Source organism: Ranitomeya variabilis, chromosome 6 (assembly GCF_051348905.1).
Source record: "Ranitomeya variabilis isolate aRanVar5 chromosome 6, aRanVar5.hap1, whole genome shotgun sequence".
Lineage (NCBI taxonomy): Eukaryota > Metazoa > Chordata > Amphibia > Anura > Dendrobatidae > Ranitomeya > Ranitomeya variabilis.
This window is the reverse complement of record NC_135237.1, coordinates 99,894,908-99,913,496: the sequence shown is the minus strand read 5'-3', so window position 1 is coordinate 99,913,496 and position 18,589 is coordinate 99,894,908. Positions and strand designations below refer to the sequence as shown.

Below are 18,589 nucleotides of genomic sequence, written 5' to 3'. Positions count from 1 at the left end.
CCTCTGCCATAAAGGCCCGTCTGGTGAAGGGCTGCAGTGATAGTTGACTTTGTGGAACTTTCTCCCATCTCCCTACTGCATCTCTGGAGGTCAGCCATAGTGATCTTGGGGTTCTTCTTTACCTCTCTCACCAAGGCTCTTCTCCAACGATTGCTTAGTTTAGCTGGATGGCCAGGTCTAGGAAGACTTCTGGTGGTCCCAAACGTCTTCCATTTCAGGATTATGGAGGCCACTGCGCTCTTAGGAACCTTGAGTACTGCAGAAATTCCGTTGTAACCTTGGCCAGATCTGTGCCTTGCCACAATTCTGTCTCTGAGCTCCTTGGCCATTTCCTTTGACCTCATGATTCTCATTTGGTCTGACATGCACTGTGAGCTGTGAGGTCTTATATAGAGAGGTGTGTGCCTTTACAAATCAAGTCCTATCAGTTTAATTAGACACAGCTGGACTCCAGTGAAGGAGTAGAACCATCTCAAGGAGGATCACAAGGAAATGGACAGCATGTGACTTAAAGGGAACCTGTCACCTGAATTTGGCGGGACCAGTTTTGGGTCATATGGGCGGGGTTTTCGGATGTTTGATTCACCCTTTCCTTGCCCGCTGGCTGCATGCTGGCTGCAATATTGGATTGAAGTTCATTCTCTGTCCTCCGGAGTACACGCCAGCGCAAGGCAATATTACCTTGCGCTGGCGTGTCCTCCGGAGGACAGAGAGTGAACTTCAATCCAATATTGCGGCCAGCATGCAGCCAGCTGGTAAGGAAAGGGTGAATCAAACACCCGAAAACCCCGCCCATATGACCCAAAACTGGTCCCGCCAAATTCAGGTGACAGGTTCCCTTTAAATATGAGTCTGACAAAAGGAACTGAATATCTATGACCATGTGATATTTCAATTTTTCTTTTTTTTATTGAAATTGCAAAAATGTCTCCATTTTTTTTTTTTTCAGTCAAGATGGGGTGCAGAGTGTACATTTTATCATAAAGGATGTGCTTGGGAGACCCTTGTTCTGGATGTTTGATGAATCGGGCCCATGTGCTTGAGTAAACAGGGTTTTCGCCTGATTTCTGTCATAACACACTTAGAAAAGTCGTACAATTTTTGCTCAACTCGAAGTTGCACAACAATTTTGCAACTTTTCTCCTTTTCACATCCGTGCCAGTAAGGTTCTCCTAAGTGGGCTGAGCATGGATGGTGCATGACACAGCCCAGCTGACAAATTCTTAAGAAGTTACGCCAGAAATATTACTCCTGTCCCTGAAAAATTAGGGTAACGTTTTTTTACTAAGTGCAAGGAGGCACAAGCCAATGACAAGATGCACCTAAAGCATTAAAGCATGCTGCGATTGTCTCGGACCGAGGAAAACGGCCGACAAAAAGTCGGCTGGTGGGAGCTGCCCCATAGCTTAACATTGGGCCGAGTGCAATGCGATTTTTTTTTTTTTTTTTTTTTTTTTTTTAATAAACGCCAGTGTGACGCTGGCTTAACAAGGATTTCCTGGTGAAGTCCATGTTTGGTGTCTGTGCCCAAACAGTAGGTGTTCGGTACGGGTGCCGAACTTTTCTGTTTGGGTTCACCCATCTCTAACCATAAGGCCTCTTTCACGCTAGCGTCGTGCCCTGCACGTCGCAATGCGTCGTTGTGGAGAAAAAACGCGTCCTGCAAAGTTGTCTGCAGGATGCGTTTTTTCTCCATAGACTTTTATTAGCGACGCAGCGCGACGGCCTCTTACCGATGCTAGTGTGAAAGCAGCCTAACCCATTAATTGATAGCATGTCAGTCTTCCTCCTGGAAGGTAGCTGTGGTTCCATTCCCTGAAAACAGGGTATTTTGGATTATCTTTTGTATCCATAATCCAATGCCTTGTATACATAGTAAATAAAGTGTAGCAAATGAGGCTGTGAACTCGCCTTGGACTGACACTTTGTTTAGGCAATAAACCTTCCTGCTCCTCTGTGGTATTTCTCTTTTGTGTAACATTTTGGCAAGACCAGATGTCTACATTGTGAAGAAATAACGCATCGCATCCGGAGCCGCTGAATAAAGGAGCATGACTGTGACAGGCATTTTTGCATGATGGCATTTATTGGGCTCTGCTGTAATTGCAAAATGCCTACCCTGCTCCACAACATCAATAGGGAGGATGAGCCCAATATCGGGTAAATCCTGTGGAATACATAGACGTTTTTGCACACTTTTTGTGTAGTAATTATGGGTAGGTTTATCCCATTGTCCTTATCCCAGCAATGATTAACACTATACCTTTCTTCCACAAGGTGGCAGCAAAACCTGAATAACTGAATGGTGCCTTCCTGTGTGTTCTAGTTTTGTGATGGGAAGACTGTGACTTCTCCCTAAACTTCAGCTACAAGTGACTGCAATGGGTCATTCATGAATGTGAATGATGGGCATTAAATGCAAACTGAAAGATAAAATGAAGGCTGTTCTTGGCATATTTTTCGCCCAGAGCTGGGGCGACATCTGTAGCCATAGCACCTCTGTGTTCATAGTGAGTGTGCTGTATACACTTCACCTGTAGGATATGCTGTGTATACAGTCTGAACAGGACCCATCTGCTTCATGGCACGTGGTTAGATATACCCTGTTGGGTTAGGGTTACTCGCTCTAGCGGCATTACAGCCTTACATGGTTTTGTGATGTTACTAAAGCAACAGCAGCCCCCTCATTATTTGGGTTCCTCGTGCTTATAATCTTTGGCCCAAGATGTGTTTCCATCCGAGAGTCTGGTTTGCATCTCGCCCATGCAGTGGCATAATGAAGAGCTACAGCAGGGTACAGTGTTGATCGCAGCGGGGTGTTCGGATTCCTGGAGAATGTAGCTTGGAGGAATGCAATGGAAATCTCCTCCTGTAAGTTTATTTCCCCATGTGAACGGTGTCCACTGGCAGAAAACCTTAAATTAGTGGGAACTGTAAAAGATCTAATATAGAAGCATAGGCTGATTGTAACCACAGAGCCTTATAACACCTGCTACATGTGGTGCCCGATGGCCGTCTTCTCCTTTGGTTGTGCTGTTGGCTGTGACAATACACACACCTCTATCCTGTGGCCTTTTCAGACCCATCCACGGGCCCTCACTATAAGAAAATAGTGGGACTCCGATTCCTAGCAACCCTATAGATCAGTCCACTAAACCACTGTGGCGTGTCATGTGGCACAGCAGCTCTGTACGATGTGTCGGTGCTGAAAACGCTCTATTCAGATGTGGCAGAGAGCTTGTAGTACCATTCACAGCCACCACACAGTGTTTAGCGCTGTGACACTTTCATACATAAAGCAATTAGGGAATCAACCTATTTCCATTTAATAAGCCAAAATTGTGTTCATGGACGCACATTCTGCTCTTGCTGGTGGTATGTATTTCATACAGCTGGTCCTCCTGTAGCAGAAGTTAAGCAAAAAAAAAAAGTTGTTATTGTTAACATGGATCATCCATTTTTCCTGCTGGAGATTAACCCCCACTGTCAACAGCTTTCCTTTTTCCACCTAAATTCTGACCTTTACTTAAGCACGTACATTTATTTTTATAATTTCTTATCCCCTACATTAATCATTCTTGTCCTCCGTAGGCTATCCTACTGGCTAAGGATAGGAAATGGTGTAAAATAATCTATTTAAACCAATTTAGTTCTCTAGCACCACCAGTATGATGCCGGCAGCGATGACATCCTGTCCATTAACTTGGGTCCGCTGCAAGAAATCCCTGACTTCTAGATCCTTCTGGGACTTTAGGCCAGTGATGGACTGCAGCGGTCATGTGTATGATGCTACCTGTGATTGCTGCAGGACGGTTTGGCATCAGAGCATCAGCACTGGAGCGCCAGGGGAGTAAGTTCCAATGTTACTTTTTATCAATTTTTTTGCTCTTAGGCTATGTGCCCTCAATAAGGATATAGCAGTGCTTTGGATGCAGCGTATTTTCTTTCTCATCACTCAGGTAAATGTGCATGTGTTCTTCCAACCATGCAGATTTACCGCATCTAATGAATGGCTATGGTGAGATAAGCAGCGGAGACTAGAGTCTCCACTACAGATAATTCACATGCTGCGGCTCGTAAACCCGCAGCATGTGTGTGAGTTTACACAGCGTCAAATAGAAGCATAGTGGGCATGGGATTTATATAAATCCTATTCACTCTGCCTGTAACCTAGAATGCAGATGAGCTGCTTCCAAAACGCTGCTATTCCGGATTGTAATCGGAGTCTGTCCGTTTTGATGGAGTCGGTATAAAATGGATCGACTCCGACTCCTAAAGTATACATAATACATTGGGTAGAGTACAACAGTGCAGGATGTGCTGTAACTGTTCTCATAAGAATTCTTGAAAGTTATGAAATATCCTATAAATGTCTGTTCTGTTCCTGATCTAAGATCTCGGCTTTTAGTTGAGATGAATCTGTGCTTCACTTTATGTGCATGGTCAGTAGTGACCAGTGCTGTCGGAGTCAGTGAAATTGAGAAGTCGGAGGTTTGGCTTACCAACTGCACAGCCCCGGTGGGCACATACCCTTACTCCCATTTTAAATTAAGAAAAATGAACAGATGCCGCTGTGCGCGCTCCTGGCGCCGCCGTGCGCGGTCCTGGCGCCGTCACGCCGCTGTGCACGCTGGAAAGATAAATAACCATAATCTTTTCATGTCCTAATCTTGCTGCTGACGTGCGTCATGGTGGAGTACGGCACTTTACAAGTTTTGCTATGGTTAGTTGTTACGCCCCGATTAGCTCCACATTTTGCATGTTTATACACTTCTGTGGATATTGGGAGTTTATGCTCTAAATTCAGAATAAATGGAAAATGTAGCATGTCTTGTGGCTAAATACCTTGCTTTTTAGCTAAAGTGGAATGTTTTACGTGTGCCAGGACTCTGCTGAAGTGGACGTTTGTTTCTTTAAGCACGATCTAAAAGCATTGCTAGTACACAGAAACCATATCTGAGTCATGCCTTTATTTCCGGTATGTCACACTAAGATTCTAAGAAAGTCCTTATTTAACATTAGATTTTCTGCAGCAAAATCTGACTTGGTCTCGTCTGGACAAATCTTTTTTTCAAAGGGAATCTATTAGCTGCTTTGCCTCAACCACCCATTACTTTCCCTTCCAGAAGCATGATTTACTTTACTTTATTTTTGCAAGAGCGTCATCTCTGACGGAACTTGACTGGTTTTGCTCATGCTCAGTGTTCTACCTCCAAGGGGGATGTTCAATACGTTTCCCGGCTTCATCCGCCCACCGCCCAGGCTCAGGGAGGCAGAATGTCGCGTACATGCATGAAAAGTGCTAACTGTGTCTTTAGCATCTTAAAGTTGAGATGGAGTATTGCTACATGGTGGTCAATGCCCCACTGGACTAGTCCTCACAGATTTGCATAGACTTGATTTTACAATTACAGAGCAATTACTAAGGCATTGGTCCCCAGCCTGTGGCTCTCTGCCAGCTTGGTGCATTAGCACCAGGCATGGCAAACAGCTATTAAGAGTAGATCTCTAGATGGTGACACTTGTGCGTAGGCCTGCACAGAAGAGCAGATCTGAATGGGGAAACCCTGGAGCTTGGCATACTGCCTTGGTGTGATTTCAGTGGGAAATCTTTGGCTGTCATTACACTGGTAATGGAGGCTCTGGATGTCATTACTGTGAGTGGGGCAGGAGCTGGTTGGTGACCTTCTTTCATAGCTAAATGTGGCTCTCAAGATCAGAAAGGTTGGGGAGCCTCTGCACTAAGGCATAAGGAGGAGCCTGTTAGAATGTAGAAATGGTGTCTTAGGTGGGTGTTGCTGACATTTCCTTTTTAAAGGGAGAATCTCTCATTAGAATCAACCCTCCTAAGGTGTCTATATGGGCGTGTAGGTCATAGAAAGCTGAATAAAATTATACCTTGATATCTGCATCCAATGTCTTATTCCAGAGAAATTCACATTAATCTTAATTTGTAAATGAGCTGTTAAGATCTATGGGCTGGACATAGATCTCCCTGAGAATCTGCCTCCAAAGTTTATTTTATATTAAAGGAGGAGTTACCAGTGTGAGACATGTAGATCAGGAGAGCAGACTGTCAGTCATTACAGATCACAATATTATGCCCCCTTTCATTTAAAATAAGCTCTGGAGGCAGATTTTCAGGGAGATCTATGTCCAGCCCATAGATCTTAACCCCCGCAGCTTTTTTCGGTTTTGCGTTTTCGCTTTTTGCTCCCCTCCTTCACAGAGCCATAACTTTTTTATTTTTTTCTATTTTTCCATCAATATGGCCATGTGAGGGCTTAATTTTTGCGGGACGAGTTTTACTTTTGAACGACATCATTGGTTTTACCATGTCGTGTACTAGAAAACAGGAAAAACAATTCCAAGTGCGGTCAAATTGCAAAAAAAAAGTGCAATCTTACACTTGTTTTTTTTATTTGATTTTTTTTTGCTAGATTCACTAAATGCTAAAACTGACCTGCCTTTATGATTCTCCAGGTCATTATGAGTTGATAGACACCAAACATGTCTAGGTTCTTTTTTATCGAAGTCATGAAAAAAAAATTCCAAACTTTGGTTAAAAAAAAAATTAAAATTGCGCAATTTTCCGATAACTGTAGCGTCTCTATTTTTCGTGATCTGGGGTTGGGTTAGGGCTCATTTTTTGCGTGCCGAGCTGGCGGTTTTAATTACGGTATACCATTTTGGTGCAGATACGTTCCTTTGATTGCTCGTTAGTGCATTTTAATGCAATGTCGCGGCGACCAAAAGAAAAACATAATTCTGGCGTTTTGACTTTATTGCTACACCATTTAGAGATCAATTAATCCTTTTCTTTTATTGATCGGGCGATTCCGAATGCGGTGATACCAAATATGTGTAGGTTTAATTTTTTTTCTATTGTTTTATTTTGAATGGGGCGAAAGGGGGGTGATTTGAACTTTTATATACAGTGCTGTGCAAATTAATTGGGACAAAAAAATCAAACCCAAAATGGAAAATAACCATATACACTTTTTCCACATACTCACAACCACAGTGGGGGAGTCTAGTAGAAAAACATTTTTAGTATCTAAAGGACACTCCTAAAGCAATTATTGATAGGGCAAAAAAAACGGGGTTGATGTCCAAAAAATTACATAATTTATTAATTTATTTACAGAAAATACCAGTAATTTTCCAACAACATCTAAACAATACACTTAGATAAAAAATTCAGGGAGTTAAAGGTGGGAAGTAGCACAGAAAGAAGATAACGGTGCAGCACTCAGGCTGATGCCATATACACAAAAATCACCTGCATAGTGCAGAGTATAAGACACAGGTAATGAAAAACGAGACGGACCGCCCCCTGACGAAGCAAGCCGACGCGAAACGTGCGTTGGGGCAACGGTGCGGTCCAGTTCTGGTGCCAGTGCATGGGTAAGATTCCGGGGTGGGGATTTTCAGTCCAATGAGTAAGATAAGAGTCAGTGTACAGGACTCATACATTGTTATATAGTGTTCTATATGCCCCCCGGTTTTTCATTACCTGTGTCTTATACTCTGCACTATGCAGGTGATTTTTGTGTATATGGCATCAGCCTGAGTGCTGCACCGTTATCTTCTTTCTGTGCTACTTCCCACCTTTAACTGCCTGAATTTTTTATCTAAGTGTATTGTTTATATGTTGTTGGAAAATTACTGGTATTTTCTGGAAATTAATTAATAAATTATTATGTAATTTTTTGGACATCAACTCCGTTTTTTTGCCCTATCATTAATTGGGACAAAGCATGTTTTGAGTAAAATCATAAGTTGGTTACCAGTCAGTGATTCAAACCAGTTTTAATAAATAATAAATCTTGGTCAACTAACCAGTGGAAAAAGGTAATTTTTAGAATTAGTATGTAACAGTACATTATAACATTTTATTTTTTTTGCTTTGTCCCAATTAATTTGCACAGAACTGTATACCGTATATACTCGAGTATAAGCCGAGATTTTCAGCCCAAATTTTTGGGCTGAAAGTGCCCCTCTCGGCTTATACTCGAGTCACGGTCGGCGGGTGAGGGGGAGAGGGCGCTGAGGTATACTTACCTGCTTCTGGCGCTCCCCCTGCCCGTCCCACGGTCTCCGGGTGCCGCAGCTCTTCCCCTGTTCAGCGGTCACGTGGGACCGCTCATTAGAGAAATGAATATGGACTCCACTCCCATAGGGGCGGAGCCGCCTATTCATTTCTCTAATCAGTGGTAACGGTGGCCGCTGACAGAGGAAGAGGCTGCGGCACCGAAGACCAGCTGTCCGGGGGAAGGAGCGGGACGCCGGGAGCAGGTAAGTATGTCATATTCACCTGTCCGCGTTCCACACGCCGGGCGCCGCTCTGTCTTCCCAGCGTCTCTCTCTCCGCACTGACTGTGCAGGTCAGAGGGCGCGATGATGCATATAGTGTGCGCGCCGCCCTCTGCCTGATCAGTCAGTGCGGAGAGACGCGGGGACGGGACGCTGAGGAGCTGCAAGCAAGAGAGGTGAGCATGTGTTTTATTATTTTTATTGCAGCAGCAGCAGCTGCACAGCTTTCTATGGCACAGCTTTCTATGGCACATCCTATGGGGCAATAATGAACGGTGCAGAGCACTATATGGCACAGCTATGGGGCAATAATAAACGGTGCAGAGCACTATATGGTACAGCTATGGGGCAATAATGAATGGTGCAGAGCACTATATGGCACAGCTATGGGGCAATAATGAACGGTGCAGAGCACTATATGGCACAGCTATCGGGCAATAATAAACAGTGCAGAGCACTATATGGCACAGCTATGGGGGCAATAATGAACGGTGCAGAGCACTATATGGCACAGCTATGGGGCAATAATGAACGGTGCAGAGCACTATATGGCACAGCTATGGGGCAATAATGAACGGTGCAGAGCACTATATGGCACAGCTATGGGGCAATAATGAATGGTGCAGAGCACTATATGGCACAGCTATGGGGCAATTATGAACGGTGCTGAGCACTATATGGTACAGCTATCGGGCAATAATAAACGGTGCAGAGCAGTATATGGTACAGCTATGGGGGCAATAATGAACGGTGCAGAGCACTATATGGCACAGCTATGGGGGCAATAATGAACGGTGCACAGCTTTCTATGGTACAGCTATGGGGCAATAATGAACGGTGCAGAGCACTATATGGCACAGCTATGGGGCAATAATGAATGGTGCAGAGCACTATATGGTACAGCTATGGGGGCAATAATGAACGGTGCAGAGCACTATATGGCACAGCTATGGGGCAATAATGAATGGTGCAGAGCACTATATGGCACAGCTATGGGGCAATAATGAACGGTGCAGAGCACTATATGGCACAGCTATGGGGCAATAATGAACGGTGCAGAGCACTATATGGCACAGCTATGGGGCAATTATGAACGGTGCAGAGCACTATATGGCACAGCTATGGGGCAATTATGAACGGTGCAGAGCACTATATGGCACAGCTATGGGGCAATAATTAACGGTGCAGAGCACTATATGGCACAGCTTTCTATGGTACAGCTATGGGGCAATAATGAATGGTGCAGAGCACTATATGGCACAGCTATGGGGCCATAATGAACGGTGCAGAGCACTATATGGCACAGCTATGGGGCAATTATGAACGGTATGGAGCATCTATTTTTATTTTTGAAATTCACCGGTAGCTGCTGCATTTTCCACCCTAGGCTTATACTCGAGTCAATAAGTTTTCCCAGTTTTTTGTGGCAAAATTAGGGGGGTCGGCTTATACTCAGGTCGGCTTATACTCGGGTCGGCTTATACTCGAGTATATACAGTATATATTTTTTTCATATGATCAGATCGCTTCTATGTAGTAGAATTACAGACTTGCTATGAGCGCCGTCCACAGGGTGGCACTCATAGCAATCTGGCATCAACAACCATAGAGGTTTCAAGGAGACCTCTGGTTGTCATGCTGATGCACTGATCCCCCGATCATGTGACAGGGGTGCTTGCATTCCCGGCCGGATGTGCTTGTTAAATGCCGTTATCAGTTTGACAGTGGCATTTAACTAGGGCATAGGCGTGGCTGGATCGCGATTACATCCTTGCCTATTGCGCGCACATGTCAGCTGTTCAAAACAGCCAACTTTGTCCCAGCTTTGATGCGGGCTCACCGCCGGAGCCCCCATTAAAGCAGTGGATACTGCGATCGGACGTACTATTCCGTCCGATGGCAGTATATTTAAAATAGGCTCTGCAGGCAGATTCTCAGAGAGATCTATGTCTGGCCCATAGATCTTAAGAGCTCATTTACATAGTAAGAAAATGTGGATTTCTCTGGAATAAGACGTAGAGAATAACTGATTTGTATGTTAAACTTTTACTATTATTTTAGCAAATGTGTTGAGGGTCTGGATTTGTGTCTCTTACTTACATGTGACCAGTCCTGTCCATCAGCCTCCTCCAGGGGAAGAGCATCTTTGTCATGTGCAGTATTTTAGCTTGGCGACATCTTGACAAGCTGCATGGTCATTGCTCCTCCATCAGCAGCTATTATCAGAACAGGAGAGCTGTGCAGTCTGTGAGGAGGACGCCTGGAGCAAGGGCAGGAGAAGGATCTGTGATACTTATATACCAGTAAGTGCCACAAAATCACGTATGTTACATTAAAATTGCTTACCCTATTAAATGAATTCACTCCAGCAATCAACTGGTGCGCCCCATAGCCCATTGCATCAGGTACTAGTTTTTTAAAGGCAAGAATTATTTTTGTATTTTTGTTTGTTATACCATTTCCTGCTGACATATTTTTTTTTATGGGGCAGGTTATTTGTAAGGTCATCCTCGTCAGCATAGTTATGAAAGGGTCAGCAGACCTCTGCAGGTTTACTGATCTCATTTGCCTTTGAGTAGATGGACAGATATGATCGTTTAGTTTTGCCTACGTCATCAACGGTTTTCTCTGTTCCCTCCAATTTTTATTTGGTTTTTACCTTCTTCTCCAGTCACATGGCAACCTGAAATGAATAACTTTTCCGTTCCGGCTGTGAATAACTGCCTGTGATGTGGTGAGGAAGCCCTGTGTTCTCGTGAGTCATCACTCTGGACTCTTGCAGCGGCCCCCACTGTCTGTCACCACCCTTCTGCAGACCCAAAATGTGAATCATATTGCTTTTGGGGTTTCCCAGACGGAGTCTTGTGTAAACCTTTCCTGTCCTCCCTCCATTTTCAATGTGAGCCTTCTGCGCTGAGCCGCTCACATGGGAATCCTTGGAAACGACACAAATTTCCATTCCTTAATTTAGTCGGATGCTTCTGTTACAATAGACCGTTTCTTTCTACATGTTAGATGCTATTGGATGAAGTGTAGATTTGAGCATTGGGTGGAGTAGTGCTGCTCATGGTCTTAGATTCTGTTACACTGATTCATACAGCAATCTAGAATATGCCGCCACTTCTGTTTGTGCATCTGCAAATCCCATGATGTTCTCTACCTTATCCAGTTTGACATTACACAAATTCAGATTTGTGCGCTGCGTTACATACAATTGTGATACATACTTAGAGCAATCTTCAGGTAGTGATGATAGGCGGCTGCAGGATGAAATCATATTAAGGTGCTGCTTACAAGGAAATTCGGATGTAGACTTTATATAGAACCTGTCACTGTTAGAAACACTCTGTACCTGCAGATATAGGGGTAATCTGCAGGTGAGCTGTGGGCATGCTGTAACTGCCCCCAGTACATTGATAGGCTGCACACACAGGCTGTCAATCAGTGTGCTGGAGAGTGATGACAGCTATATGCATAGTATAGTGAGTGATGACTAAAACCGCCCCCTGCACCACCCCAACAACTGGAAGCGAGCGGCTGCAGAGAGAACAAAACTTCAGTTTCATCCTGCAGCCACTGCTTCAATATCCTCCGTATACACAGGATTTAAACACCATTTATCTGCAGATTACCCCTATGTCTGCAGGTATCTAGCATTTCTGAAGAGGCAGGTTCCCTTAAAACAACTAAGCCCATAAAGGGGCACATCTCCAATTTGTTGCATAACAGTATTGGCCCCTCGCAGGCTGTTTGCCTCCACATCACATGCGGTGCGATGACCTCGCCGATGACGTCACACCGCTCTATCTGTTCTTGGACGTCAATATTTTAGTTGATCATTTTTTGCCCATATGTAATTTTTTTTATGTCACCTTTTTTTTTATTTAGTGCACCAATTATAATATTCATAGTCTTAGCAAGGGGTCGTGGCTCACAGGGGGTTACTATGTACAGCAGCCTAAAGACTCTGACTCCTTCAGAGAATTCCGAGAGCAACGCCCCCTTGGCAAAGACCATCAAACTTAGCAACAACTAGAAAGGCCTAGATCTCAGCAACCAATCGTATGGTGGATTCAAAAAAGGCAGAATATTAAAGAAGAGCTGGAATAAAGAGCAAAACATGTTTACTTTTGACCTGATGATAGGTCCTTAAGTGGCTAGGGCACCCACTGGTATTACTTTGTATGAAGTTCCCCGGCCATTGTTGTGTAACTGCATAAAGGGGTCACTGCCCATTGTTACTGTATATGGGGTCCCGCTGCACACTATTATTGCTTAAGGGTGCACAGTGGGGGCTTAATTTTTAAGTGGTACTTAGGCCATTATTCCTTTTGTAAGAGGGTTTCTTAAATGATTATAACCTTCCAAAGGACACTCGGGGGACTTTTTTTTTGCAGAGGTTAAAGCTGATGACCGTCTCTCAGAGCTGATTGTGGCTCTTTAAGCTAGGGTATACTCACACTGGCATATATTCTCTCATGCCATAGAATCGGGCTGATTATGTAACGACACTCTTCTCAAACTTTCAGAGTGTGATCTATTTCTCTCGCATGAGAGACTCAAAGCACAGGCGTGGAGAAGATGGAGAACATAATTGTCTCTGTGAGGATACATAAGACTGCACTCAGACGTCATTCGAGTGCAGGTCGATGTTTCCTGGGCACTCCTGGACGTGCATGGCTCGGGCGCATGATCAGAATATTGTAGCCACTTGCCGAATGCAGTGATTTTCTCATGTCGAATCGGCATGATAAAATAATGGCAGATCTGCAGTATCCCGTAGTATAACATTGGGCAGAGGGCTAGCTGATAAAACGTCGGAGAGCACTTGGCCCTAAGAAAGGTTGAGGACCCCAGATGTAAGGAGCAGTCAGCACAGGGAGGATTGTTTGCCTACTCGGGCAAGTGTATATTAAATGGCACATGTGACGTCCACTTCAATTGATCAGTCTTAGGTTTGTGACTAAACCACTCTCACCGGCTGCACTAATTTTTAGTGATTTGTTTAATTTTTGTGTGTAGAATATTACAACCAATCTATGGTAATTGTGTCACGTGTGGCCAAATATGTCTTGCTCCATTTTACAAATTTTTTTGCAGTTTAAAGTAAAATCTTTCCCTTTTGTAATGTACTTTTCTGGCCAATAAATGAGATCGCACCATGTGCTTTATTTTGCGCCTTTGTACAAAGTACAAGATCCCTTTTTAATCCTCATTTTGCTCATTTATTGAGATCAGGGAGAGGAATTTAAATTCAGATTTTCCTCTAATCTGTTATGTAAATTCATGTGAACGGCTGTTGAAATCTCTTTGGGTAAAAGTTTTTAATCTTCTGCTGTGCTAATCTTGTGACTCGGATGTCCTCCCATAGTGACGGCTAATCCCGTGTGACAGCTGGAGCACAAGAATGTGATGGAGGGAAGTGAGGCATCTCTGGGTCCTGTGACATCAGGAGCTCGCACATGGTCTTCATCCAAATGTCAAACACATAGGGAATGCCGAGAAATGTTTCCCCGCATAGAGCCTCAGTGCAGCTATAAAACCCTTCCTTTGCGACTGGTTGTAAAGGATAAGCGAATAAAGACTGAACTACTGGTGTAAAAATGATCTGTCAAAGTTGTGTTGTAACAAACCCTGTGAAACTGTGCCGTAATCTGAATGTCTTCAGCACATATGCTAAGTGAACAGGCACATTGGTAGTAGAAAGGAGTGCGCTGAGTTTAAAGGGAGCCCACCAGCATACAACGACTGTTCACACCAAGCGCAGACACTTGGTGTACCCTTGGTGTGGCCGCCTTCCCACCTACTTGTTAACAGTTATGAGTTTACAATAGCCGGAAAGAGATGTAAAACAAATAGGTGGGAAGATGCCCTAAACTGCTTTGCTATGACAAAGGTGCACGAAACTCCTGTGCTTAGTTTGAACAGTCATTTTATACCTATAGCCTGCCTAGATGCAGTGTCTGTTGTTCCCTAATAAGAGCTCTCTTTTTATTAGGGAACATGAGACTACAGTAATTTTAACCAAAGCAGCCAATGTCCATGAGTTTTCACCTACAGTCTGTGTATGGGGATCCTTCGGAATAGTATTGATCCTGCAAGTCCGATTTCAGACTGCCGACCGTATTCTCTGCTGGAGAAAAGCCGTAGCCAGACCTCTCTGGTGACTGCTCTTAGAGCATACAGCAGCACTTGGCTGATTGAACGCTCCACTGTATAGGAGAGTCAGGCTAAGATGGCTGTAGACCGAACCAGCGTATGGCCAGCAGTCATTTAATGTGTATGGGCGAGTCTGTCAGCACATAATGACTAGTCAAACCGAGCACAAGCGTTTGGTGCACCCTTAACATCACCAAACGTGTTTACCCTCTATGTCCATCTTTCCTCTTCCTTGACAGTTTGGGCTTTATAGATCCAGAGGTAGGTGGGGGGTGCACTGAACTGACTGGCCATGTCAAGGGTTCAACGAGCGCCTGTGCTTGGTTTGAACAGTCATTCTTTAGCTCTCCTAACATTTGTTTTAATAACTACCATACTTAAATTTACCACAAAATAGCAATGCTTAGGTTTATTTTCTTTGAATTATTACTTTAGTATTCTCCTTGGAAATGTGTTAATAAATTGACAGCTTGGTGTTACCTTTCTATTTGCCATTGGCATGTGACACTGTCAGCACTGAGCCATGTTAGGCCTTATGGATGTAGGCAGAATGTGACACTGTCAGCAGTGAACCACGTTGGGCCTTATGGATTCAGGCAGAATGTGACGGTCACTCCTTTATTGAATCTAAAATATAACCAACCGTTTATAATCATTTCAGCGCCCAAACCACTGAAGCCAATGTCCCCTGTAAAATAATTAAAATAATAAACAACCGTAATCCTTACCGAGAAGATAATCCAATTGTCCCGTGACACATCTAGCCCTGCTACATCTAGAAGGCAGGCTGCATTGTTGCATGATGCGACTATCCAGCAGAGACACTAAACTGTGTGTGCTTGCTCAGCTCAGTGCCTCGCAGTGACGTGGTAACGTTGAGTGGGCTTCATATCCAATGAACTCCTTTCACCTCACTGACGTCATCATGAGCCTGAGAAAGCGCCGGAGCCACATCACAGGGGGAGACATGTCGTGATGGGGTTTAAAAATTTTTTCTCTAAGATATTCTTATAAATGTTCCCCTGCTGTGTAATGGCCGTGAGACATGGTCTGATCATACCACAGCTCCTGGGCAGGGGAGGAAGCAAGAGAGTATACAGACATTACAGCATGGGATCACAGCTGATTGTTTGAGATAAAACATTTTTTTATTAAAAGGGCAGTAAAATGTTTTTCCTCAGAAAAAGAATAACCTGCACTCCTTGGCAGTCCTGTCTGTATACTCTCTTGCTTCCCCCCCTGCCCAGGAGCTGTGGTATGATCAGGCCATGTTCCTGTAAGGTCAGACACAGCCATTACACAGTAGACAGCAGGGGCACATTTATAAGATTATCTCAGCACAGGAATGTTTTATTTTTTAAGCACATCCAATTGTGGAAATTATTTTAATCAATAGATTTTGTAATAATAAATTTTAAAATTAAATTGGTTTTGTGAAAACCATTAAAATAAAGGGAAGCTTTCAGCAGCTTTTGCTATGTAATGTGAAGACAGCAGGAGGTAGGGCCTGAAAACACTGAATTTAATGATGTCATTTATTAAGCTGTGTGCTGTTTAACACCAGGACATTATCACTGCAAGGTCTGGTGCTACAGGACTGCTAGTCAGACTCCGCCCCTTCTGTGATAAGCAGCTCACTGTGAATAGACCATGTACACAGAAAGCTGTGCTGTTGGCGGGAGGCAGCTTTCTCTGCTCTGCTTCATTTAACATTTAATAACTCTGATTGTGTCACAACTGCTGCACCCAGTAAACAGATACATCCTTGGAATTGAGGTCTTTTTTTCTCCTACATCACACTGCTCTCAGATATAGTATCAAAAAATTGGTGACAGATTCTATTTAAAGGCGGTATCCCCTTTCAACTTGTCTAGAAATTCCTTGAGGAAGAGGGACGTTTCCCTCGAAACGCGTCGGGGTTGGTCCCTACACATGTCCGTCTTACACGGACAGGTGACGTCACCGCTTGACCACGACCCCCGCTCACCACGCTACTCTGACAGTGGCGCCATCGGCCGAGGCTACCGCTGTGAATCAGCGGCAGGTTCCAACGGGGGATTGCAACCTTGGGGAGGACACTCCCATTGCTAACACTTTTGGACAGTGGGGAAGAAACCGCCACGCAAGTGGATTTTCCCTGCACAGGACTACACGCTGATAAGTGCCCCTCAGCGTGGCAACCTTTTACATTATTTATTTTGGATATTCTGGCAGTTTCACACACCATACTAGCCGGTTTGCCTGCTGCTGCACTTTCAGGCACACGTGTTCAGCGCCATTGTGATTTATTGATTTAATATTTGTTGTCTAGAAATTCATCCTGGCAGTGATAAAAATAATAAAATCAGCTGCTATTCCAGCGTTTGTTTTCCAGCGCTACCTCTCTTCTGAATGTGTACCTGCCGCAGCTGTGACATCATATCAGCACTGCAGCCAGTCACTGGACTCAGCCACCCGTGCTCTCTTCCGTTGAGCCCAATGATTGGCTGCAGCGCTGTTGATGTGACGTCACTGCTGCAGCCTGTACTAAATCAGCTGAGCCGAGGCGCAGTGCTGGACCTGGGGAGAATGAGTGAGTACCAGCTTTTCAGCAGTGCTTCATAGATTATACTTCAGAATAGCAGGGATACAAAGAAGTGGATAAATTCCAGCACCTGTTTAAATCAAGACACAGAAAATATATTCAAGGCGGTGTGGAACCCCTCCTGCCTGGAGCCCCCTGTAGCCCCCTCTGTGGGTTGTACCACGAGGACTGCGTCTTTTGTTGGGCATATGTGACTGCCATCCAGTTCAGCAATATTTAATCCCTGCTTGGACTTATTTTTCTATTCTTGGCGAATTTCAGGTTGTTGTTGAGGAGATGTAGTCTTGCTTATCCTCTGTGAACGGCATACCCAGCTTGTGTAACTGCTTTCATATGTGGCAGTAAAGGAATTCTAGCTGAAGCCGGTCCTGGTTATAAGACCAAATGTGCCATTATTCTCATGGAAAACATGTGTAAAGTTGAGTTGTATAGTGTGCCCCCTCCTTCAGCAGATCAGTCCCTGGAGCCCCTCCTCGTCACAGGAAGCTACTGGTTTGCCTAGTGCAGTAGCTCCAGTGCTAGGTAACGTGTGAGCATTACTGGGCATTTCATTCTGCAGCTCTGCAGTGTGCGCTCCATTGCTGCTTCTGCTGGGGGAGTGCGTTCTGTTTCTGCTCTCTTACAAGCCACCTCTGCGCCTGGGGCTCTGCAGATCTGAGAAGCATCTCTGCAACAAAGGAGTTATTCTGAGACGGTGAAAGGGAAGCCTATTAAGTAGCGTGCGATGCGTATGGGAATGTCAAGCCTGGCACATTAGGAGTGAAGATGTTTGCATGGCTAAGGGATGCCCGCTCTGGCTGAGGATTATAGAGGATGCCTTTGCCTTCTGGGTGCTACTTTGCTAACTTGTGAATGAAGTGCTGCAATCACCTTTCCTGTATCGAAGTTCCACAAGAAGCCGTGTGTTTATAAGATGGTGGCAGAGCTTTTGGTCTTTTTTGCTCCGGGAAATTAATCGCTAGTAGCTGGCATAATGGAGTAAACACATCCTCTGTCTTTGTCATGTGGGACTTTTGGGATTTAGCCGGCAGCATTTCTCCGAGTACCCGGCTCCCCTGTGGTCTGAGTCATCACGAGTGAATGAGCGTTTTACTTTAGGCTTCATTCTTTCTAGTTTTGTAGACTTTGGGGCTTTTTGTGTGTTTTTCTTTTACCTCTAGATTTTACGTTGAATGTCATTACCGGATTAGAACTCATGAAAGCCGTGCAATGAATGAAAATCCTTTTTGGATGATCTGAGAAATCCTGCATTGATTTAGCAGGATGCACTTGTGTACGGCCATGAAACAGCTGACTAGTGCGTTTTAGCCACTGACCTTGCATGGAGCACTGGCTCTTTTTACCACCTCCTAGTAAATAAGTAAAGAAGACTTTTATAGCCGCTCATTGCATTGATTCTTAGATAATTATCTCTAGTAAATCGGGCAAGAGAATCTCAAGTCTCCCTGCATGTTATTCGCTTTACGGATTTGTGGCATTGCAGCGGTCTCCAAGATGACACAATGGATGGCACCTGTTTTTGTTAGTGGG

At 44.3% G+C, this 18,589-nt stretch overlaps 1 protein-coding gene across 1 annotated transcript in view; it reads left to right on the top strand.

The window, feature by feature from the left end:
* Positions 1 to 18,589, top strand: part of ANKRD28 (ankyrin repeat domain 28) — a 187,335-nt gene that overhangs the window by 42,327 nt on the left and 126,419 nt on the right. The gene's annotated exons all lie outside the window — the stretch shown is intronic.